Below are 26253 nucleotides of genomic sequence, written 5' to 3'. Positions count from 1 at the left end.
CAAATTAAATGCTGAGATAGCTTAGAGAGTTTTAAAAAATCTCTCCCAGCTCTTTAGTTTGTTTTTGGGTTCAGCATATTCAGAGAGCAAATATTCTATGTGTGTAGCATAGAATTTAATGGCCTCTACTTTCAAATCAGCAGAACATTTCTTGTGCCTTCCCTCCTGAAGTGAAGTCCATGAGGGTAGACCTGCTGTTTTGTTTTTCTCATTGTATCCCAGTTTTTTTGCATATTCTGTACTGAATTGGGAGTCAGGAACACCTGGAGTCAACCTTACCTAGGTATATGACTCCATACAAACCATTTGTGATCCTTCAACTTGCAAATGGTGATAATAATAATTTTAGTTCTCAACTAAGTTTACTGGGAAACTTAAATCCAAAAATATTTATGAAGTGCTTTGTAAAATTTTAAAGTGCTAAACAAATATGAATCATTCATTTAATGTTTTTGTGCCTCAATTTCCTCATCTGTAAAATAAGACCACTGAGGGCCCTTACAGATCTAAATAAATTTAAGTCAAATTTCAAAGGAAAACTCAACTGAAACTATAAAATCATGCTTCAACATTTATGGCACTCATCAGAACATAGATTATCAATTAGTCTGCCTGAAACACTGTCTCAAATATGCTGAAAGATATATAACTTTCAATGACCTTATTCTGAACCATGCTTTTAATAAGAGGAACTATTCAGTCAAGCTTTGCTTAGTCTGAAGGGTATTTTTTTTTTTAGGAATGTTGTGTGTAGTTCTAATGCTCAAGAGACCCACCCTTTCCCAGCTTCTAGGTGTCAAGTAGCTTAGAAACCTAAGAGTTATTTTGATACATCTCTATCCAGAGCTGGCTTTCTTCAGATTGCAATTGGCAGAGCCAAAATGAAATTGAGACAACACAATGAAATTAAATTGAATTTCAAAAGAACAGTTTCATTGGTTTCTATGTTGAAAGCATGTTTTGTCTCAGTTTATTGATTTATTGATTTACTGGTTTTTGAACTTCCATTTCAGCCCTTAAAAATACCAGACACAGAAACAAAGAATACAAAATTCAGCATTTTATATGGCTAGTGACATGCCCCTTCCTAATCCCTCTCTCCCACATCACCAAAAAGAAAAAAAAAAGAAGCCTAGTTCTAAAATGATGAAGGAGATGTTTGGCTGGAGGACATTATGAGTCATACAAGTTTTATGAAAATGAGGCAGTATTCTCAAGTTATCTAATCATTAACTTTTAGGAAAAAAATCAAGCAAGCAAGCAAGAAAGCAAGGAAGAAAGGAAAAAAAGCAAAAAAGAAAGAAAGAAAGAAAGAAAGAAAGAAAGAAAGAAGAAAGAAAGAAAGAAAGAAAGAAAGAAAGAAAGAAAGAAAGAAAGAAAGAAAGAAAGAAAGAAAGAAAACATATATTAGATTCTCCATGGTTCCACAATTTCATTTCATGTCATATGCATTGTGAAAGAATTTCTAATCTGGCTATGCACTTGTGTTTTTTTTTATTTAGACATAAATACAGGATGCAGTTACCATTGGACTTCTGTGACTGGAGAGAGAACAAAGGGAATAAGCTCTGGGTCATAGAAATACAATTCATATGCAAGTCAACATCATTTCTTGATATTTGGTCTTCTTTGAAAGAAAGGATGAACAACAACAACTACCAGAATATAAATATCTTGAGAACAGAAAACACATATTATACTTCTGTATAACACATAATGGTTAATAACACAAAAATGAATACTGCCATTAATAAAGGCTTCTTGATCAAATTTATGTCATCTCTGAACAAAATGGAATATGTAAGGGTGGCTGTGGTCATATATAAACATGTACTTGAACATAGTAATAATGATACCTTGGGGGATATGTGATCTCATCGTGGATTTTGAAATGGAAAATATCTAACAGATCATCTATTCCAACTTTCTCATTTAACACTGGAAGAACTGATATCTGAGGAACTTAAGTGACTTGCCCAAGATCACAGTCATTAATTAAGTGCAAAACCAAATTTTAAACCAAATTATTTTATTTCAAATCCAGCACTTGTCCCATTGTATCATAAATATTGCCTCCATCATCAAAGTGAATACTTCCTCCAATAATGAAAATTAAAACACACTCATATTTGCTGATCATTTATATGTCTTGTTCATGTCATCCCATCAATCTGCCGTAGGGGACCTACTCAATATTCCTTAGCTCTCACTCTTAATAAATAAACACATATATTAATCATAATATATTTATGATATAGACACATTATTCCTGTTATAAAGGTATGTAATATGAGCATAAAGAAATACATGAATTTCATGTGATGGGTAACCTGCACAACCCCTTTGTTGTCACACTATATTTATACGTGTAAAATAATAAGTTAATATTCAACATTAACTGGAAGGGATAATGAGTGATCAATATTCAATATAAGCCAAAACCTAAAATTTCTCCTCTTTAATTACCATCTTTTATTATGAATGACTAATGTATTGATTAATCATGAAAGATACATCTCTAAGATATTCATACCTTAGTTGGGCCATTTCTGATTATATTGATTCGACTGAACATCAGTAGTCACTCTGACTAATGTCTAAAATGAGCTAATTTTTGAATAGCACAGTAAAATAATTATGTGCTGTAGGCAAATATTCATGGGAAAATGCAACACTTGTTCATTAAAAAACAAATACATTTTTGTTAAGTCATTTTTTTTGCTTGTGTTTAAGTATCCCTAAGTCCATCTGGGATTTTTTTTTTTTTTTGCATAGATAGTGAATTTGTTTGCTATTTCTTTCTCTAGCACATTTTACAGGTAAGGAAACTGAGGCGAACAGCTTTAAATGATTTGCCCAGGCACACATACCTAGTAAGTGTCTGAAGACAGATTTGAATTTAGGAAGATAAGTCTTCTTGACTCCAAGCCCAGCACACTATCTGCTATGCTTCCTCGTTGCTCAGACACACTAAAGCAGATTATATTGATTCTAGGTCAGTCAAGATTTTGTAAGCAAAAACATAAAGAACTGAATTCAATCAGAAAACATGACTTCAGATCCTTGCTTTTAAATTTGTTACTCGGATGATCTTGGGGAAAATCACCTCATTCTTTTGAGTTTTTCTTCTCTCATCTGTAATATAACAGGGTTGCTTTAGGTTATTTAAAAGGGTTTGTGCATCTCTATGACCTTGTATTCAATTAAATTTGAGTGACTCTAAATAGATATGTTTTAACATAACATTAAGTCAGTTAAATTGATTTCTTTTAAATGCATGCTTTAGCAAGTATTTGAAAACAATTTCAACTGTGCTTAAAAAAAACAAAAAAAATTCTCACAAGAATAATTTTAGGTAAATCTAAATTCTTTCTCAATTGCTAATTAAAACTTCATTCTTTGAATGTCATAATTTTGTTGTATACTGCTATATTTAAAAAAAAATGCTTAATACAACTGAAACTATTTGAATGTCTTGTTTCAGAAGATACTTCTTCCTGCCCCAACTCCCCTGACAAAGTTCCCTTCAAGAGATTATCTCTTTGCCATATAAGTCATTCTGAGCCTGCTATAGGGTCTGGTGATCTGATTGAGACATGTCCTTCCTAGCTGGAACATTCCTTAATCCTTACTAGTTCATACGTTCCTTCAAATCTTACCACTTTCTTTTAGAGCTTAACTCTTGTCTTCTCTCTGCCAATTTAGTGTGGGCAACAGCACCATAATTAGTTACTTTTATTTCACTCAGTCATATTCTTCCCTGCAATGGAAGTATATACTTGACTCTTTCAGCTCACTAAAATATCATCAAACTTGGGTCCAATGATCACACAGTTGTTTTTGCCCTAAGATCCGTGGATTTCTCAAGAATTCAAGAGACAGATTTCAAGTTGATCTATGAACTTGAGGGGAAAAGTTAAAATTTTTATTTTCACTAAACTCTAAGTGAAAAGTTCCCTTTTGTTATGAATCTGCACAACGTATAATCTGAGAGGGATATGCAATCTTCACCATATTACTAAAGAAGTTCATAATTCCAAAAAAGTTAAGAACCCTTGGTTCAAAAAAAGCCATATTCTATTTTAGACATATATTAGTAATATGTAGTTGAAAATGTAACAGTAAGAGAGCACAAAATATACTGCAAAGAGTGTTTCATGACTTCAGAATAAAGGGTTAAAAAATAAAATAGTATCCATTCAGTTGTGTAGAGTCTAATAAGCATGTAATCAGTTAACAAAATGTGTATGTTATATATGTCCAGGACAAGCACATTTTGATAGGAGGTTCTAATTAGGAAAGAATGGCCACATGGAGTATTGTCCATGGAAGACACTTTAAGGGAATATCAAATTTGGAAACCTGAACAATGTGGAATGTGATGGAGAATAAGCAACATTGGTTTCCAGAGAAGGGAAAGAGGGAAAAAAAAACAAGATAAGATATTAAAGTCAATTTTCAGCAGTTTTATCTCTTTGTTCACCCTACTACTCTCTCTGTTTTTCAGGTATATAAGATTATAATAAAGACCCAAAATAGCTCATTCTGAAACAATTAGAAACATAATTTTAAAAGTTGAAAATGAGTTGAAAGAGTGAGTCCAACTCTCTCATTTTGTGAATAAAGAAAATGGAGCTTAGAGATGTCAAATTACTTTACCAAGGTCATGTAGCTGCTTAGTGGTGGAGCAAGGACTAACCCCTTGTGCTATAAATACTAATTTAGTTTATCTAGCAGATTAACTAATGGGCACTGCTATATTTCTGCCAATTGAGAAACGTGTGCCTCTGAGCTCTGTTATATAAACACAGGAGATGGTTATATAAACACAGTATTTAAGAAGTGAATTCAGCAATGGCATGGAAAGTGAACAAGCAAGGGCATTCCTCTTTCCTCTTGATATACAGGATCAAGATAACTACATAGAGATATGGAGCGCTTTCAGAATAAAACTGGAAGTGTTCTATATATTTATATCAGTGAAAATAGATATAGAAACTTTGTTGCTCTCAACTAACTTGTTAGAAATGTAATTATTGATGTCCAGAAGAACCAAAGATAATTCATTTGAATTTCACTATTTGGTATAAATGATATATTTGTTATGTAATCATTATAGCTAACATTTATATAGGGCTCACTATGTGCCAGATAGTGTGTTAAGAACTTTACAAATATTGTCCCACTTGACACACTACAATCCCCAGATTATTATCACGGTTTTATAATTGAGGAAATTGAAGCCAACAGAATTTAAGTGACTTGTTAATGCTCATATGGTCAGTAATTGTATAAGGTCACATTTTAAATCAGGCTTTTCTTACTCTGGGCCCAAGGCTACCTAGCTCCCTTTAAGATCCACAGCATAATTTAAAAATTAAGGGAAAGCAAATAATAATAAAACTTCATGAGATATAATATGGAATAGAGGATAATAAAACTGACCTCTATGTCAAGAAGACCTGGGTTCCGATACTAATTGTGAAACATACTGGCTTTATGATACTTAGGGAAATGCACTTAAACTTTTAGTATCTCAGGCAATTTTCTGAAATTATAACTTTCAAAATAATTGCTTGGATAAAGAAAACTTGCTTATTTGGAGACCCCCCCCCTATCAATGAAACTACAAATTCTCATCCCTATCAAATAAAAAAGAAATAAACTCCACTTTAGTCATATCCCCAGAACATGAAAGGGAAGCTAATGCAGCTAGGTGGACTGAAGATCTGGAGTCCAAGTCATCCTTCCAAGTTCCAGTCTGACTTCAGACACTTATCAATTGTGTGACTTTGAAAAAGTCACTTAACCCTGTTTGCCTCAGTTTCCTCAAGTGTAAAATGATCCAGAGAAAGAAATGGCCAACCACTCCAGAGCCTTTCCCAAGAAAACTTTAAATGGGGTCATAGAGTCATACAAGACTAAGAAACAACTGAACAATACTCAGAACATGAAAATTGGCAAATGACTTTGTGGGAGGTTGAAGTTGGTGGAATTTTCTATTCAGAATACAGTCATGATTGAGTTAGTTTCACCATAAAATCAACCCTTAGTCAAAAAGGGAAAAGCAACTTCTGAAGGTCAGAGTTGAGGTCAATAACAGGATAATAAGGGCTTCATCCCTAAAAGCAGCTGCTTATATTGTCTTTAGTCTCAGAATAAATGAAAAAAGGGGACTTTTGTTTCCTTTACTGTTGCTCTTTGGATTTTTATAAGGTTTCTCTTGCCACTGTTAATTTGTTCCAAAGCAAGTTTGGATGTAGAAGCCTTTTTCATCTCTTCTTTTATCCCAAGAGAAAGGAGAATGGATTGACCATGCATGTTTCAAAATATGGGGCTTTCTGTAAAATGTTTGAGCTTTTTTGAAACCTATTCTGTCTGCAAATAAGCAAGACATCATATTGTAATTAGAAATCATATTGGGCTTGGGAGTTAGGAAAAATAACTGAAAATATCCATCAACTCTTATGAGCTGAGTGATTATGGATAAACCATTTAATCTTTCTGAATCTTGGTTTCCTTCATTATAAAATACCTTGCTGAACCAGAAAAATATTCTTTAAATTTTCTCACACACCATTGTATTATGTGTGTTATGTTAGCCTTAACATCTTAGACTACTTTATCCAGAAATATCACTAATCAATATAAGCACTTGCTATGTGCCAAATGCTACACTAAGATCTGGGAATAAAATTCAAGTACAACGAAAAGATCAGTGCCCTCAAGGCTTCAGTCTTCTACTTGCAGTCTTAGCCACCTGGCAAACTATGGAGACTGGCAAAGAAATGCTCTGTGCAGATATTAAGAACTCACAGACTTAACCCATTGAGCACAACTGTGAAGAAGCTCTAATTCCCTTATTATCAATGAAGGTAGATCAGAGAATGCGGAGAGAATGTTCCCTCAGGGAAATGTACTGATACTCATTTCCAGGAACTGTATAGTCCATTTCTGCTTCTATGCTTGAAAATTAACAGCACGTTAACAGGACTATTGCCTGTACTTGTGGCACTGTCTGTTTAGAAGTAGGCCATTAAATATTGATGGAGATAATTGTTCCTGCACTTGAACATCAGAAAGATGGAACTAAAAGTAGTTTAACTGGCATTTGCCTTTATGCTTGGTAAATAGAGGGCTGGAATTTAAAGCAGAGAATAGTCAGTATTACCCTGTACTCAGTTCCATAGCCAAAGCATCATTGATCAGAAAGTGTAGTTTGTGAAAGTGTTATAGCAAAAGTTAAATGAAACAATGCAGCAACAGTATGCAAGTTGGGCAGAAATAGAACACCATAGAATTGTGCTCTAAGAACAAGTAAATGTGATTTGTTGCCATTAAAATTGTTTTAAAGGTACTTTCACATGTCATGATAGGAAATGCTCTTTTGCTATATCTTCAGAAAAGATCTCCTAAGTCTTACTGTTGCCATTGTAATCAAAACCTTTTCTGATTCCTTCCCATTTTTGTTCTTGTAGTTGTTGTCCCTATTTGGGGGCTTTCTTGGCAAAGATATTGGAGTCGTTTGCAATTTCCTTCTCCAGTTTATTTTACAGTTGAAGAAACTGAGGCAAACAGATCTAAGTTACTTTCCCAGGATTACATAATTAATAAGTATCTGAGACCAGATTTGAACTCACGAGAAGGATTCTTCCTGAATCCAGGACCTGAGATCCATCTACTACATCTGCCAGTTATGAGTGTTTTCTCCCTCATCAAACTGTCATCTATTTACTTATTTACAGTCATATTATGCCCTCTACTAGAATGTAAATCCATGGGGAAAAGTCTTCACTCTTTGTATGTCCAGTGCCTAGAACAATACCTATAGATGTTTCCTAAATCATTTTTGATTGGCCTTCATTCTCAAAGAGGACATTTTTCTCTTTTCCCTATGTATATTCTTATCTGAGATTGTCCATACATATGCAAAATCTCATCTGAGATCATATGCTTTTCCAGCTTTGCCCAGTTATGTTTTTTCTTACTTTCCCTTCTCTATATAATTCTTTGCCTCAATAGTTGGGTTGCTTGTATCTCTTAAGGAGGAATCCTGCAGGGTTCATCACCCTTTACCCTAAGAAAATGCCCAAATGAATGTTTTTACTTGATTTTGGAGATGGTTTGAGCCTGAGTTCTTTCAGAAATAACACCAGAATCCATGCCTTATTATCCTATCTTTGGCTTAACTTAAATGGCAGGCTTCTTGACATATCATGAAAAATTCTATCATTTGCTTATTAGTGGACAGAGTTTTATAGTTACAGTCAGAGGATCTGGGTTTAAATTGACAAGCTTATTATTTCTGTGACCTTCACTTAACCATGTATGTTCCCATTAGAGTCACTTTGGGCAAATCCTTCAACCAGTCTTTGACTCAGTTTCTTCACATCAGATTAAATTATTTCTAAAGTTCCTTTCAATTCACAATATAAATATATTTATTTTAATCTTTACAAGGACTGTGGCACAGATGTGATTTATGTCCCCAAATCCTGAAGAAATACACTCATCTTATTAAGACTAATATTATCATTTTAAAGACTAGAGTCTAACCAAAATTTTGTCTATGGGATCTGTACCATACCATGAAAAGAGAAACCTCTATTCTAAAGCAAAGTGTTATATTCCAGTGTGCAGTACTAATGTTGCAGGTCAGTTTTTATTAATGTGTTTACATTTAGTGTGATTTATTCTTAGTTTAATGTCCTTTAGTTCACAAACCTGTGTGCCAGGGCTAATTTGTTGGACCTGCTGGAGACAAGGAGAATAATAGCCAACATTTATATGTCATTAAAATTTACAAAGCACTTTACACACATTAACTTTCCTGCTAACCCTGTGAGGTATGCATTATTATTTTCCCCATTTTATAGATGAAGAAACTGAGGAATAAATTAAACAAATTTACATGGTATCAAAGTTAAGTATCAGATGCGAAATTTGAAAATAGATCTTACTGACTCCAAGTTTAATTGGCCAGGTTATCCCTCAAAAATAAAACCAAAGGATATGAACAATTTTCAGATGAAGAAATTAAATCCATTTCTAGTCATGTGAAAAATTCTCTGAATCACTATTGAGAAATACAAATTAAGACAATTCAGAGGCACCACTACACAATTTCAAATTGGCTAAGATGACAGGAAAAGATAATAATAAATGGTGGAGGGGATGTGGAAAAACTGGGACACTAACACATCCTTGGTAGTGTTGGTCAATAGTAGGATAATAAGGGCTTCATCCTTAAAGCGGTTGCCTATATTGTCTTTAGTCTCAGAATAAATGAAAAAAGGGGTCTTTTGTTTCCTTTACTATTGCTGTTTGGATTTTTGTAAAGTTTCTCTTGCCACTGTTAATTTGCTCCAAAGTAAACTGATCCAACCATTCTAGAGAGCAATAATTTTATTTTATGCTCGAAGGTATCAAATGGTACATACCCTTTGATCCAGTTGTGTCTCTACTAGGTCTGTATCCCCAAGAGATCATAAAAAAGGAAAAAGGACCCACATGTGCAAAAATGTTTGTAGCAGCCTTTTTTGTAGTGGCAAAGAACTGGAAACTGAGTGGTTGCTCCTCAGTTGGGGAATGGCTGAGTAAGTTATGGTATATGAATGTAATGTAAAATTATTGTTCTATAAGAAACGATCAGCAGGATGATTTTAGAAAGGTCTGGAGAAACTTACATGAAGTGATGCTAAGTAAAGTGAGTATAACCGAGAGAACACTGTACACCGCAATAGTAAGATTATATGATGATCAATTCTGATGGACGTGGCTCTTTTCAAATGTGAGATGATTCAGGCCAATTCAATAGACTTGTGATGGAGAGAGCCATCTGCATCTAGAAAGAAGATTGTAGGAATGGAATGTGGGTTACAACATAGTATTTTCACCTTTTTTGTTGTTGTTTTGTTGTTGTTACCTTCTATTTTCTTTCTCATCTTTTCCCCCCTTTTTGATTTGATTATTCTTGTGAAGCATGACAAATGAGAAAATATATAATGAAGAATTACATATGTTTAACATAATTAGATTACCTGCTGTTTAGGAGAGGATGTGGGGAAAGCGAGGGAAAATGTGGAATATAAAATTTTATAAGGATGTATGTTGAAAACTATCTTTGTATTTATTTTAAAAATAAAATTAAATAAAATTAAAATTGTACAAAAATGTAAAAAGTTTCATTAATTTGAGGGCTCCAAACCTAATTATATATATATATATATATATATATACACATATGTATGTGTATATATATATGTGTGTGTGTATATATTAATTTAAACATTCAATAAAATGAAACATATCTCTCTGATTCTTTCTCCATCTCTCTGCCTGTCTCTGCCTTGTCTTTCTCAAACACAAATACACACATACACACACACAATAATTTAAACTAGAACTAAATAGAACCAAGTTATTAGATGTAACTACATAATCGTGAAATTTAATAAGCTCAACTTAAGTATTTTGTTAATGCACAATATGATATAGATGATGACTAAGGAATGGGAAAGCATGGTTAGATAGGTGGAAAGAGAAAAAGGAAATAATTTGCTGTTGTTCAGTTGTATCTGATTTTTAGTGACCACACTTGACATTTTCTTGGCAAAAGTACTGGGGTGATTTGCCATTTCCTTCTTCAGTTCACTTTACAGAAAGAAACCTCAGGCAAATAGTATTAGATGACAAAATTAGTAAGTGCCTGAGGTCAGATTCAAACTTATGAAGATGGGTCTGAGGATTCCAAGTCTACTGCAATCACTGTAGTGATAGTTGTAGTCAATTATCCTTCCTTACAAGGAAGGATAGGTATCACCAAATCTAAGAAAAGAGAAAGTATTCTGGAGATAAGGACATTTCCTAACTATAGAGGTCAAGAAGAATAAAATATTTTAAAAAGTCATTAAATTTAACAACAGAAAGTTATTGGTAAACTTGGTGATAATATTTTAGCTGATTTATTTAAGAAAAAATAAGCACCATAACACATATATTCAACTAAGTTTTATCTTCCAGATCACAGTATTATACACTTCAAGTGCTTAATAAATATAGGGGATAATAATAATTTAATCCAACTATTTTCTTTGACATGTTTATTGATAATGCTATCACTTAAAGTAGGAGTTCCTAATTTTTCAGGGTCCATAGGCGGTTTCTGAAGCTTATGGACAGCTTCTTATAATAATGTTTTTAAATGAAGAAAAATAAAATACTTAGGATTACAAAGAAAACTAACTAATTTGAAAAATTGTCACTAATTTTTATCTAAGAAAATTCATGAACTCTAGGTTAGGAATTTCCAGGCTTAAAACATTTTAAAAATTCTCCTTTGGGAACTGTCTGGGGAGACATTTTATAAGCTCCAAGTAAGGAATATTTCTTTCTCAAATCATACCATATTTGGACCCATTTATTCAGTTTGATCATCCACCTTTTATTGTAACATACTTTGACTAAATTTGACTACAAATGAGCATTATTAGCTTCTTCCAAAACCCAAATCTAACCTCATAAGATGAAGACACTTCATGCTGAAGATCTGCTAACAAATGTACTACAGATTATAAAGACAATTTCCAAAGAAAAGATCTCAAAATATAGAGAGCAAAGAAAGTGTTTTTGGAATGAATTCAGACTTTCCCCAAGGGAGGTATAGTGACTTGGATTCCTCCAAAAACAAAGGACAAGATTTGACAAATTAATTCACATTATCCTGTTGGTAACAATGCATTGTTCATAAAGATGTTTATAATTTCAGAAGTGAATAACTAAGAGAAGATTATAAAAGCTCAAAGCAATATATATAGCAAGTGCTGAAATTTCAAGTGTATAGTCTCCTATGGGATGATTTTTTTTTTATGGAATTAGGGTAGATTTTCCAGATACTCCTCCAGTTATGTCATAAAAAAACATATAAATTACCACATCTACATATTCATGATAATACATGGCTAAATATGAGATATTACCTACAGTAATGACATAGCATCTGCTTCTTAAATCATAGGATTTAGTGATGGGAAGGGTCTTGTTTCATAATCTTAAATGAAAATGGAGCCTTTTTTTTTTTTTTTTTTGGTTACCAAGGTCATAACTAACATTTAGGACTGACAGACCACACATGCAAGGTGTTCTACTACCAAAATTTTATAACAAATTTAGGGTATGGAAAAATGGGACCTCCCAAACAAAAGGAAATCCAAGGGGGCAGTATTGGAGAGAACCCCAAGATATTACTCCTGAGTAGAGAGAATACCATAAAACGTATGGACACTGTTGAGAAGTCTATTTCTATGGAAAAAATAGAACAAGCTAGGCTAAAAAAGAGTACATCTGTTGTGCTTCTTGAAACAGGAGGTAGTGGAAGGAAGCACTGTCAGGTAGGTTTCTATTTTAGGGAACTATTTTTATTAACTAGGTATTAAGCTTTGTTGTTTCTACCTGATAAAGCAATATATGAACACATAATAAATTTTAGCACTCTCAGGTAAACCCCATTTTTACCAACTTTACTGGTACTTATAGTGTTTCTACTATGTTTGCAAAAGTCTTATTTTCTGCTGTGCTCTTTCCCTTGTATCATGTTCTTCTCCCTAGATTAAGTTTGAAGTAGCTCCACAGTACTCTGTGGATTAAATACTAAATGATGACCTAAATAAAAAATCTTATTGAGCTTAAAAAAAAGAGTCAGGCAACCATCCAAAAGGAAACTAAAAATCTTCAAAATTTCCAGTGGCTTTATAAGACATTATTGTACTTTATCTTAGTATGGGATGTGAAAGTATTTATATAGGCATGTATGAATCCATGTATATGTGTGTGTTTCTCCAGTAATATGTTTATAGAAGGTTTAGTATGTATGTGTGTATATATATATATATATATATATATATATATATATATATATTTCCACTAGGCACAGACTACAGTTTTCTTTGCCTGATGAGATGGGGTAAGTATAAATCCAAGAAAAAGAATAAACAGTTGTCAAAAAAGGAAATATCTATGTCAAAATTATAAATAAGGAGATTAATTATCTGACATCATACCTAATAATCATCAGATTAAACAAAACAGGCAAAGGACAATGGTTAGAATAGTTGTGGGAGGATAAACCTACTAATGCCCTGTTTGTGGAGCTGTGAACTAGGACAAATTTTCTTGAACTATGCCCTGAAACTATACTGTGTACTATATACTGTATTTGATCCACCTCTAAAACTATTAGACATATAAACTCTCTCAATCTAGGAAAGAGGGAAAGAATCTATATGTATAAATATATATATACATATATATATACAGTAATACTTTGAGAAACAAAATGGGTCTCATCATCAATTGAGTAAAATGGTTTTTGAATTTGGTTATATTATTGAGAAATAAAAATTATGAAAGATTTGCTCAGAGAAATTTCAGAAGATGTATGTATACATATATAGGTATATACACATATGTAATGTGCATGCATATATAGATAAATATACACAGATATACATGGATATAGATCTCTCTCTCTCTCTCTCTCTCTCTCTCTCTATATATATATATATATATATTCTTCATGACCCCGTTGGGATTTTTTTGGCAAAGATACTAGAATGGATTTGCCATAACTTCTCTAGCTCATTTTACAGATGAGGAAACTGAGGCAAAAACAGGGTTAAGTGATTTGCTCAGAGTCACACAGTTTGGAATTAAATGAGGGCGGATTTGAATTTTAAAAGATTTGTCTTTGTGACTCCAGGACTGATGCTTTATCTACCACACAGCCTAACTACTTAGGAGTCAGAAAGACCCAAGTTCAAATCCAGCCTCAGACACTGTGTGATCTGGGAAACATCACAATCTTTATTTGACTCAATTTCCTCATCTGAAAATTAGGGATAATATATGGCATCTATCTCTAAGGTTAGTTTTAAACATTAAGTGAGATAATATTTGTAAAGCTTAGGGCCAAAGCAAAGCAAAAAAAAAAAAAAGACAAAATCAATTGTGGATGAAAGAATAGACATTCTGTTTACTATCTACTCCCATTTAAACAAGTATTAACAGATTTGTTTAAGAAGTCAGAGAGGATAAAATGTTTAGAGTCAAAGGAACATAGACTTCATCCAGTCCAGACCCATTCATTTAATAGATGAGCAAAGTGAGATCAGAGAAGTTATATGAATTGCCCATGCTTGCATAAGGAGTAACTGGCAGCATCAGAATGCCAACTCCTGCCAAAGGATTCCAAATCAAGTATTTTTCTCACTATGATGCTCTTTTACTCCCATTTAAAAGAAATTACCACCCCCTAGGGCAGCTAGATGGTGCAGTGGATAGAGCAACAGCCTTGAAGTCAGGAGGACCTGAATTCAAATCTCATCTCAGACATTTAACATTTCCTACCTGTGTGACCCTGGGCCAGTTGCCTCAGGAAAAAAAAATATCAACCCCCTGAGAATAGGTATTTCTTAAAGCTATTAATATTTCTGGGACTAGTGGAATGCAAGGAAACTTGATGAAGTGCATTATTTCTGTCTTCAAATGCATAAAATCACATCCAAGTTGGGGCAGGTTGCTGGTAGAAATGTGGTAGATTGGTAGTTTAGCAGCTGTTAGGTAGGAGGATCTTTTCCAAAGCTCACATTCCTGAGAAATGAGGAAAGTGTGTGGTTTAGCCTGTGAGCTCCACCAGTCTTTGGATCTTAGTGGGTTTTGCCACAGTAAATGAAATTCCTGGCTTATGCCTATTCCAATAAGTTACAGGTGCTCTGATGGCTATCCCTGCCCTTTCTTACTTCAGTTAAAGTATAATAGATTCATTCCAGCCCCTTATTTTAACTCTGTGTGCGTCTTTCTGTTTCAAGTGTGTTTCTTACAAACAATATATTGTTGAATTCTGGTTTCTAATCTATTGTATTTTTTTAATGGGTGAATTCATCACATTGACACTAACGGTTATGATTACTTACTATTTCCTTCCATCATATTATCCCTGTCTCTCTCTCTCTCTCTCTCTGTCTCTGTCTCTCTCTGTCTCTGTGTCTCTCTCTCTGTCTCTCTCTTTTCCCCTGCTTCTGTCTCTTCCCCTTCATCTTTTAGTCTCTTCCCCACCTCACCTCCAGACACAGGTGTCCTGAAAAAGGAATCAGAGCCAGGTTCTGAGAATTAAGTAGAATTTAAGAGAAGATCTCAGAGCATATCAGGAAGGAATCAGAGCATATCAGGAAGGAATCAGAAATAAGACAGGTATTCATTAACTCAAAGAAATGAAGTCACAGAATGAGTGTGGGGGACCAAGAAGGTCTTCTGAGACAGAGATGTGAAGTTGGGAGACTGACAAATGGGAGGCATTATAGTACAATAAAATCTGCTGCATCTAGTTTCAAAAGACTTGAGTTCAAATCCTGTTTCTGCAACTTTTTTTCTGTGTCATCTTGGATAAATTACTTTACCACCCTGTGCTTCAGTTTCTTTATGTTTAAAATGAGGGAATTAAGTAAAATGATCTCTAAAGTCCTTTCAGACATAGAGCTATGATTCTATGATGCCATGGCAAGGAATTGAGAAAGACAAGAAGTTAAAAAGAAACAACAGGAATTAGGGGGAATTACTAGATCAGAATTGAAAAATTATTATGAAAGTGGCATTATAGTATGCACTTATTTAGATAACACAGGCTTGTACTGAAGCCTCGAAAAAATACTGGAGATATAACAAATAAGCAGAGGAAAGAAAATAGGAAAAAATTGTATGACATTGATATGTTCACTTATAATGTATATAGATCTATGCACATGCACAAGTCAGTCATCAATTCACAATACTTATCAAGAGCTTAAGTGCCAGGCATTGCACTCAGCAACAAGAATACATATACAAGCAAAAATAATCTTTTGCAAGTTCCTTTCTTCAAAGAATTCACATTCCCAAAGGGGAATAAATGGGGAGTTGAAAATGGAGGCAAGAATTATCTAGTCAAGGATATGGTAACTAAGTGAGGAGAATGAGGGAACAGTGCCTGAACCTTCCCTGAAGTAGAGATTCTTCATATAACTCAGCAATGTGAAAAGGGACCTGTAAGGGAGGACACATCAAATATACAAACCAGAAGTTAAATTTATTTATTTATTTATTTATTTTTTTAATTTTATTTTATTTAATAATAACTTTGTATTGACAGAATCCATGCCAGGATAATTCCTACATGACATTATCCCTTGCAATCACTTATGTTTCATTTTTTCCCCTCCCTCCCTCCTCCCCCCTCCCCAAGGTGGCAAGCAGTCCTATATATGCTAAATATGTTGCAGTATATCCCAGACACAATACATATTTACAGAACCGAACAGTTCTCCCGCTGCACAGGGAGAATTGGATTCAGAAGGTAAAAATAACTCGGGAAGAAAATCAAAAATGCAAATAGTTCACATTCATTTCCCAGTACAGAAGTTAAATTTAACACACACACACACACACACACACACACACACACACACACACACACCCTTAGATATAATAATGTGATGAAACATCCACTCTTTATTAAGAAAGTTATTTAGCGTTTTATTTACCCCCAGTTATGTGTAAAAACAAATTTAACATTGGTTTTTAAAATTTTGAGTTGCAAATTCTCTCCCTTCCTCTCTTTCCAAATAGACCAAAAATACTCTCAGAAAAAAAATGTTAAAAAAGACCAAAAATACTCTCAGAAAAAAAATGTTAAAAAAGTATGCTTTAATCAGTATTCTGAAATTTTTAATTCTTTCTTTGGGGATGGATAGCATTTTTCATTCTAAATCCTTCAGAGTTGTTTTAGATAACTGTATTGCTGAGAATAGTTAAGTCATTTATAGTTGATCATGCAATATTGCTGTTACTGTGTACATAGTACGTTTCATTTTGCATCAGTTCATGTAAGCCTTTCCAGGTTTTTCTGAAACAATTCTGCTCATCATTTCTTATAACACAATAGTACTACCCCCAGAAAAGAGCTATTATAAACAATTTTATACATATAGATCCTTTTCCTTTTGTTCATAGCCCTTTGAACATAGTTCCAAATTGTTCTCCAGAATGGTTGGATCAGTTCACAACTCTATTAACAATATATTGATGTCTCATTTTCCCACAACCACTCTACAATTTGACATTTTTCTTTTCAGTTCTATTAGCCAATCTAATAAGTATGAGGTAGTACCTCAGAATTGTTTTAATTTGTATTTCTCAAGTGAATTAGTAGTGAATTAGAACATATACCTTTGATTATTTAATCTAAATACTGTTCATATGTTTTGATCATTTATCAGTTGGGGAATAACTCTTTTATACATTTGACTTAGTTTTCTATATGTTTGAGAAATGAATCCTTTATCAGATAAACTTGCTTCAATTTTTTTTCAATTATGTTTGCTAACTGTACTTCCTTCTAATCTATTCCTCCTGTTTATTCTAGTCTCTGTCCTCTCACCCTATCCCTTCTGAAAAGTATTTTACTTCTGACTATTCCATTTCTCCCAATATGACTATTTCTCTCCTATTTACCTGTTCAATAAGATAGATTTCTATACCTAGTGAGTTTGTATTTTAATTCCTTCTTTGAGTCAAATATGATGAGAGTGAAATTCCTGCAATCCCCTTATCTTTCTCCTCTTCCCTTCCATTATAAAAGCTTTTTCTTGATTCTTTTGAGTGAGATAATTTTTACCATTCTACCTCTTCCTTTCCCTTTCTCCAAGTACATTTTTCTCTAACTCCTTCATTTTTATTTTTTATTATCCCTTCATATTTGTCTCACACCTATGTCCCTTGTCTATAAATAATCCTTCTAACTGTCCTAATAATGAAAAATTTCTTATGAATTACAAGAATCACCTTGTTATATCTCTTATGAGTTCCCTTTCCTGTTTACCTTTAACTGCTTCTCCTGAATCTTATATTTAAAAATCAAATTTTCAATTCAGTTCTGTTTTTTTAAAATGAATGCTTAAAAGTCCTCTAATAATCTTTTAATGTAATAGTTGCTAAATTTTATGTTGTCCTGACTATGGCTCCATGATGCTTGAATTATTTCTTTCTGATTGCTGGCAATATTCTTTCCTTAATCTGGAATTTGACATTACATTACTGTGAATTTTCATTTTCACATCTCTTTCAGGAGTTGTTCTATGCATTCTTTCAAATTTCTTTTTTACCCTTTGATTCTAGAATATAAGGATATTTTTTTCTTGAAGGCTTATTGAAAGATGATGTCGAGGCTCTTTTTTAAATCATGGTTTTCAGGTTGTGCAACTATTTTAAAATTATCTCTGCATCAATTTTCCAAATTTGTTGTTTTTCCCCTGAGATATTTCACACATTTTCCATTTTTTCATTCTTTTAGTTTTGCTTTATTGTTTCTTGATTCCTCATAAAGGCATTAGCTTTCATTTGCTCAATTCTAATTTTTAAGGAATTATTTTCGTTAGTGATCTTTTGTACCCCTTTTCCATTTGGCTAATTCTATTTTTTAAAGGTTATTTTTTTCCCTTTCATCAATGAATGGAATCACTTTCTTCTTTTCCATTTGGCCAATTCTGCTTTTTAAGGCATTCTTCTCCTTGTTAACTTTTTGTACCTCTTTTATCATTTGGCTTACTCTTTTTTTTAAAAGTGTTATTTTCTTCAGTATTTTTTGTGTCTCCTTTACCAAGCTATTAACTTCTTCTTCATGATTTTCTTGCATCACTCTCGTTACTCTTCCCAATTTTCCTTCTACTTCTCTTACTTGACTTTGAAAATCGCTTTTCATTTTTTCAATGGCCTGAGGCAGATTCATATATTTCTTTGGAGGCTTTAGATGTAGGAACTTTGATTTTTTATCTTCTTCTGAGTGTGTGCGTTGAGCTTTCTTGTCACCATAGAAACTTTCTACCATCAGAATATTTTTTCTCTTTTTTCCTTGTTTCCCTGGCCTACTTCTTGGACTTTTCACTTTGCTGAAGTAAGTTTCCAGAATGGAGTACATACTCTCCTGATCTTCAGGGATTATATGCAGCTATTTTAAGAGATATGTTTAGGAACTTATCAATTTTCAGTTATTCCAAAATGGTATGATCTAAGGGTAAATGTTTTTAATACTCTCCTGCTCTAGGCTATGGTTTGTGACAACTACAAGAATTCTTTTCTACCCTGGAACTGGAATGAGGAATCCCCCTCTACTGTGGTCATAAGTTCTGATGTACTACTGGTCAAACTTACCCTGGGACTGCCACCTAGGACTGCAACCTGGATCTGAGTATTGGCAAAGCAAGAGAGACCTGTCTCAGTGCTAGCTAAGAGATCCTAATAATCTTCTTCTCAACAATTATTCAACCCCATTCCCTTCTGTGGCCTGAGAGTTCTGGAAGCAGCTGCTGCCTCTGCCTGCTTCTGTTTTGCTGGGTCTGGGTTTGTGCTGACCTGGCCTGCAGTGGCCTGTGTTCCACTCTCCCTTTTTGGGACAGATTTTTTCCTGCTGACGTTCTCACTTGCTTTTAGCTGGAAGTTATTTCACTCTGTTCTTTTGTGGATTCTACTGCTCCAGAATTGTTTTATGGTGTTGTTTAATGTATTCATAGGGGTTTTAAGGAGAGTTCAGATAAATGGCTTCCTTTTCTGTGCCTTCTTGGTTCTGCCCCACTACATTCCTGTTCTTGAACCATCAAGCATATTAGCTAACTTAAAAAATTATTAAATTTCAAAGTTTTTTTTTTAAATAAACACCTATTCTGCTGTTTTTAATAGAATTATTTCTTTTTTTTTTCAATTGCAATTGGCCATCTAAGTCATTATGTACATAAAAAGTGGAAGTCTGTCACCTAAATATAAAGATAGTGTCTTTAGAGTGTGGTAAGAGTATATAAAAGCGCTATCCCTGGGAAAACATTACTTTAACAGTTTAGGGATGCATGAGGAAGAGATATAGACAACACAGTTGGCAGGATGATGACAGAGAGTATTTATATGTATAAATTTGGGTTTGGTCTGGAGGCTCTGACCAATTAAGTCCTTCCAGTCTAGTCAATCAATGAAATTATTTGATATTAAGAACAAATAACAACGACAACATAAAGATTTGCCTCTTTCAGAATTGTTAGAAGCAATGTTATGGATGCGTCCTTGTTTACAGAATCTTCTATCAAAGAAATTATTCCATTAATGAATAATTTTTATGGTGGTGATCCAATATTATATAGAACAAAAAAGTGAAATTTATATTCTAGGACAAGTTCTCTAAAGTAGGAAATGCTTTGAAAATGAGCTGAATACTTTATTTTTCATCAATTGTGCAAAGACTTCAAAAATTTTCCAAGGATCAACAAGTTCACTATCAGAAGATTGTCTACCTGATGGTGAATTTTTTGGTCACAATGATGTATGATTTATCATTCACTTCTGGAATGCAAAAGGGACTTATTTAATGACTATTTATTAACTGATCATTATCTTACAGCATTTAAGGATTGTGCTCATTGCTGGTATGGGGAATAATTGCATCAACAAAATCACAGTTCTTTGACTCGAGGGAAATGCTAAGCAATAGAATACTACAAGTCTCCTATCAAAAGATTTCTGACAACCATAGCTTCTTGCCTTGTGTGGCAATTAGCTGTCTTATTCCTTGAATCTCTGGCAAATATCCCCACTACTGTGGCAAAGGCAAACTTTCTTCTTTGTGACTTTCTAGAACTTCACATTCTCCTTGTTGACGTCTGGTTTACAAACTGTGGGATTCCTTCCTGGTCCTATTGTCACAGTTCAGTTGACCTGATTTTTCTCAACTCATCCAAACTCATATTTGGCCTCTAGTGTTACTACCCCTTTTGTCTCTGATATCTCTAGAATTAGATTCCTGGTTATTAATGCAATTCAAACTATTTTTTATCTATTCAAGTTTTCTTTTCCCATTTCCCTCACTCATTGTCCCCCACCATCCCCAGGTTATATCTACTAATTCTAAACCGCTCCCTTTCTGCTTCACATAAGAAGATTTCATATTTTAGCCCATAATCTAGTACAACAGAGACAAAAAAGAACTCATGAACGCCTTATCTGAACTTGATGCTAAAAATAAGGTTCCAAACTAATGAAATGTTTTGTTAAAGGGGTTATTCATTGGGTTTGTAGGGGCCCCTTCCAAGTGTTTTTTGAAGATTTTGAGCACTTATGCATGTGGGAGTTCATGTCTAACTGGCAAAAAATTGGGTCTTTCTACTGACTTAGTTTTTGAGTGTTTAATCTATGTCATGAAAGGCAGATTCCCGTGCTGTCCCATCTCCTTCATTAAATTACACTAGACTAGATTAAGAGGGAACCTTCCTCCTCTCAGTTGTTGGTGCATTTATTGGCCAATAGACACATAGTATGTACTTCTCAGTATGGTTTGTTTTCCTTTTCTATGGATATGTCATATCTTCTCTCTATGAGAGAATGAAAATTTCTTGAGGGCAGGGTACATTGCAATTTGTTGGAAAGTGTGCTAGATTTGCAGTTAGAAGTATTGGATTTGTCATTTATTACCTTTGTGACTTTGGACAAGTTATGGGATTCAGTTTACTTAACTGTAAAATTTGGGGACTGGGCATGGATTAAATAACTTCAAAATTCCCTTCCATTTCAAAATTTGTGATTCTATAATCCCTCAATGTTTGGTATCATGCTTTACAAGTAATAGGCACTCAATATGTAATTACTAAATTATTCATCAGTCAAATCAAAATCATCAGAAATCCCAGAATGATATAAAATGAATATTTACAGTGATTATTTCTTATTCCTGGTGAAACTGTGACGATTTATCCAGGAGACAGAGAAGTCAACATTGTATCCTGAGGGATTTGATAGATGTGACACAAAATCTCAAGCATTGGATTCTGTTGGTTCCTTTGCTCAGGGATGCTTTACCTGAGTCACTCAGCTTTCTCCAGGTTCATTTATTGGCCTGGTGGAATAAAATCTGTGTTATGCAGCAAGGTATATGGGAATTCCTCTGGATTTATCCAGTTATCCTTGAGAACAAACACAAGAATTTCTTTTTGTTACTCTCCAGCCTAATCAAAACTCCAAAACCACTGAATTGGTTTACCATACCCAACATTTGAACTACCCAGATCTCAGAAGGTCTTTTTGATCTCATTTAAAGTAATGCCTCTTTTCCATTCTTTTAATTTGCAAAGTCATTTTCCCTGGTTCAGATAGAGTAGCAAAGAACTGACTCAAGTGCTGGTGAGCAAAAAAGTTCCCAAGGGTTTCTCCTCTCAAAGGACTGCCTCCTATTTGACCAGAGACTGACAAATCACTTTAATTGGTCTCGTGAGGCACTGACTGTGAACATGCAGTAAAACTAATTTACAATCAGGACACAGACTAGACACCTTGCACATCTCCTTCCACCCCTCAGCTCTATTCCTTGGTAAAAAACTGTATTTCAAGTTTTCTAAATCAGTATGCCCAAGTAGTTTGACTATAATGCTCACCTTAATGTGAACACAGGGCTAACTCAGAGCTCAGATTTTTGTTGGTCTAGCTAACTTAGGTTACTTATAGAATGCAAAACTGTATTATGTTACACTCAAGTTCAGGCTGCTTAAACTCAGGATTCTTTCCTTCTGAGTACACAGACTATGGATGCAATACACTGTAACAGGAACTCTTGTGGTCAGGGCTGTCAAGGACAAAGCTTTTGTGTGTGCCAGTTATGAAGGAGTTGTTATGGCTAACAGTCCTGTGGTTTTAGCTTATTAAGAAAAAACCTATCATGAGACAGTATAGCTTCCAGGCCAGAAGATTTGATGAATAGCATTTGTCAACAAGTTCTGGGTTAATGTTGATGTAGATGTTTAAAATCCTTACTAAGTTTAAAAAAAAAAAAAGGAAGTGCTTATATGTCTCAGAACTTCTGAATGAGATCATCTATATGGATTATTCTCCCCTGAAGCTTGGTAAAAGTATATGCTCCAGGTATAGAGAGGATATATCCATGAAAAAGAATCTGTGATTTCTTCCTCTTTGCCAAGAAAGGGATTCTTACTTATGTCTTGCAAAAAATAAAATAAAATACTGGAGAGTGCATTCTATTTAAACTAAAATGTCCTCTGAAACAATAAAGAAGGATAGGAATTGGACCTTTGACAATTGCTTTTGAGTATGGCCAGCTGAGGAGATGCCTTCTTCCAAAAGAGCATTTGGTAATTTTTACTGTGGCACATTGATTATTATTATTATTAATTATGGTGATCTACATATTGAATAATTTAGTAATCAAGAATTGTTGAGTGCCTCATATATGTAAGAACATATTCTTCTTCTAACCACCAAATGCAAATAGAAAAATGGTTTGATAAAGGGAAGGAAGAAATGCTTGTTTCTTATAGTTGAAAGAGTAGGACTCAGACCTACTGATAGTGGAATAAAATCTGTGTTATACAGAAAGCTATGTGGGAATTTCTTTGGACCTAATCAGTCATCCTTGAAAATTTCTATTTTGCTTCCAATATAAAGATCCAGTTCAATTAATCCTACTATTTGTACTTACTGTGTACAACACACTGTACTACATTGATGGAAAAAGGAAAAATCACTATCCTCAAGGACATTCAAAGAAATATGAGCTTTCAAGTTCAAACAAATATACAACAAAACTGCTATGATTTTGATTTATTAGTGTCTTCTAAACTAGGTCTTAGTTTTTTCCTTCTTATCATAGTCTTAACTAAAAAATGAATCCCAATGTCATTTTCTATTTGGAAAAAGACTGGGCTACCTCATGGCTTTATTCTTTCTCCCTGCACCTTAGACACGGATAGAAAGAATCTAAAGAAATAAAGCTGAACGTGGCGACTAGGCAATATGAACTCTCTGACTAACTATGCCCATACTCCAAAGGTAGAGACCAGAGGAAGGGATATGTTCCTTTTCCCTTTCAGCTTCACCATTGACATCAACATGAATCCAGAATAGATTATCTAACTACATTTTAAATTAAATTCTTGAGAAAATAATTTCAGTAATACTGCCTTTAACTACATTGCTTTTCTTCCCTTTATTGGTAGGTTACAATTTTATGTAAATAATGATACATTTTTAGTCATTACATATATATACATATATATGCATATATACTTATATTTTAATGTAAAAATTGAAGTTTCTTGAGTTCTCTCATGTAATATAGATAAGTATATTTGTCTATATGTATATATTATTGAAAATTTTTTCTACATCTAGCAGTAATTTTCCATCTCTCCCTTCAGAGATTCTTTGTGTCTAGGCAAACAAATTAGGCAGAAGCATAGAAATCTGTGTTCAAATATGAGAATATATGTGTAAATATAAGTAGTATTCTATTATAGTGATCCCCCACTAACTAGAATAAGAAAAACAATATTTTTGATTTTCTGTGCTCTGAGAACTTCATTGATTTTTTTAAAATTTTGTTTTGTTTTCAGGTAAGTCAGAACTGTTCTTTGTATTTACATTGTTGAAATCACTAAGCACATTGATGACTGCTCAGCCCACCAGTTCATGCAAATCTTCCTATGCTTTTTAAAATTTCTCATATTCATAATTTCTAACTACATAGTAAATGTCAATTATATTAACCAATATTCATACACCCTAGTTGTATGGCATCCACATTATTTTCTTGTTTTCTTTTTTTGATGTAAGAAGCTTATATTTTTATTTTCTTTTATTAAAGCTTTTTATTTTTCAAAATGTATGTGTGGGCAATTCTTCAACATTAGCTCTTGCAAAATCTTGTGTTCCAATTTCCCCCTTCCCCTATGTCCTCCTGTAGATGGCAAGTAATCTAGGTTAAAGATGGTAGAAATATGCGCTAAATCTAATATATGCATACATATTTATTCAGTTATCTTGCTGCACAAAAAAAATCAGATCAAGAAGGGCAAAATATAAAAGAGAAGCAAAAAGCTATATTGTGAACCATACTCAATTCCCACAGTTCTTTCTCTGGATGTAGATGGCTCTCTTCATCATTGAACAATTGAAACTGGTTTGAATCATATTGTTGAAGAGAGCCACCTCCATCAGAATTGATCATTGCATAATCTTATTGTTTCCATGTATAATAATCTCCTGGTTCTGCTCATTTCACTTAGCATCAGTTAATGTAAGTCTCTCCAGGCTTCTCTGAAATCATCCTACTCATCATTTATTGAAGAATAATATTCCATAACATTCATATACCACAATTTACTCAACCATTCTGCAATTGATGGACATCCATTCAATTTCCAGTTTCTAGACACTACAAAAAGGACTGCCACAAACATTTTTATACATATGGGTCCTTTACTTTTTTTAAGATCTCTTTGGGATATAAGCCTAATAGAAACACTGCTGGATCAAAGGGTATGCACAGTTTGATAACTTTTTGAGCATAGTTCCAAATTGCTTTCCAGAATGGCTGGATCTGTTCACAGTTCCACCAACAACGTATTAATGTCCAAGTTTTCCCACATCCCCTCCAACATTCGTCATTATCTTTTCCTGTCATCTTAGTCAATCTGAGAGGTATGTAAGTATCTCAGAGTTGTCTTAATTTGCATTTCTCTGATCAGTAGTGATTTGGATCATCTTTTCAAGTGGCTACAAATAGTTTCAATTTTTTCATCTGAAAATTGTCTGTTCATATCCTTTGACCATTTATCAATTGGACAATGGCTTGAATTCTTATGAATTTGAGTCAATTCTCTATATATTTTAGAAATGAGGCCTTTATCAGAACCTTTGAATGTAAAAATGTTTTCCCAATTTATTGTTTCTCCTCTGATCATGTTTGCATTTGTTTTGTTTGTACAAAAACTTTTTAACTTAATATAATCAAAATTATCTATTTTGAGATAAATAATTATCTCCAGTTCTTCTTTGGTTACAAATTCCTTCCCCCTCCATAGATCTGAGAGGTAAACTATCCTATGTTCTTTTAATTTGCTTATAATATCATTCTTTATGTTTAGATCATGAATCCATTTCGATCTCATCTTGACATATGATGTTATATGTGGGTCAATGTCTAGTTTCTGCCATACTAGTTTCCAATTTTCCCAGCATTTTTGTCAAATAGTGAATTCGTATTGCAAAAGCTGGGGTCTTTGGGTTTATCAAGAACTAGATTACTATAGTCATTGACTATTTTGTCCTATGAACTTAATCTATTTTACTGATTGACTACACTATTTTTTAGCCAGTACCAAATGGTTTTGATGACCACTG

This window comes from Antechinus flavipes, chromosome 1 (genome assembly GCF_016432865.1).
Source record: "Antechinus flavipes isolate AdamAnt ecotype Samford, QLD, Australia chromosome 1, AdamAnt_v2, whole genome shotgun sequence".
NCBI lineage: Eukaryota > Metazoa > Chordata > Mammalia > Dasyuromorphia > Dasyuridae > Antechinus > Antechinus flavipes.
Note: the sequence above shows the minus strand (reverse complement) of the source record.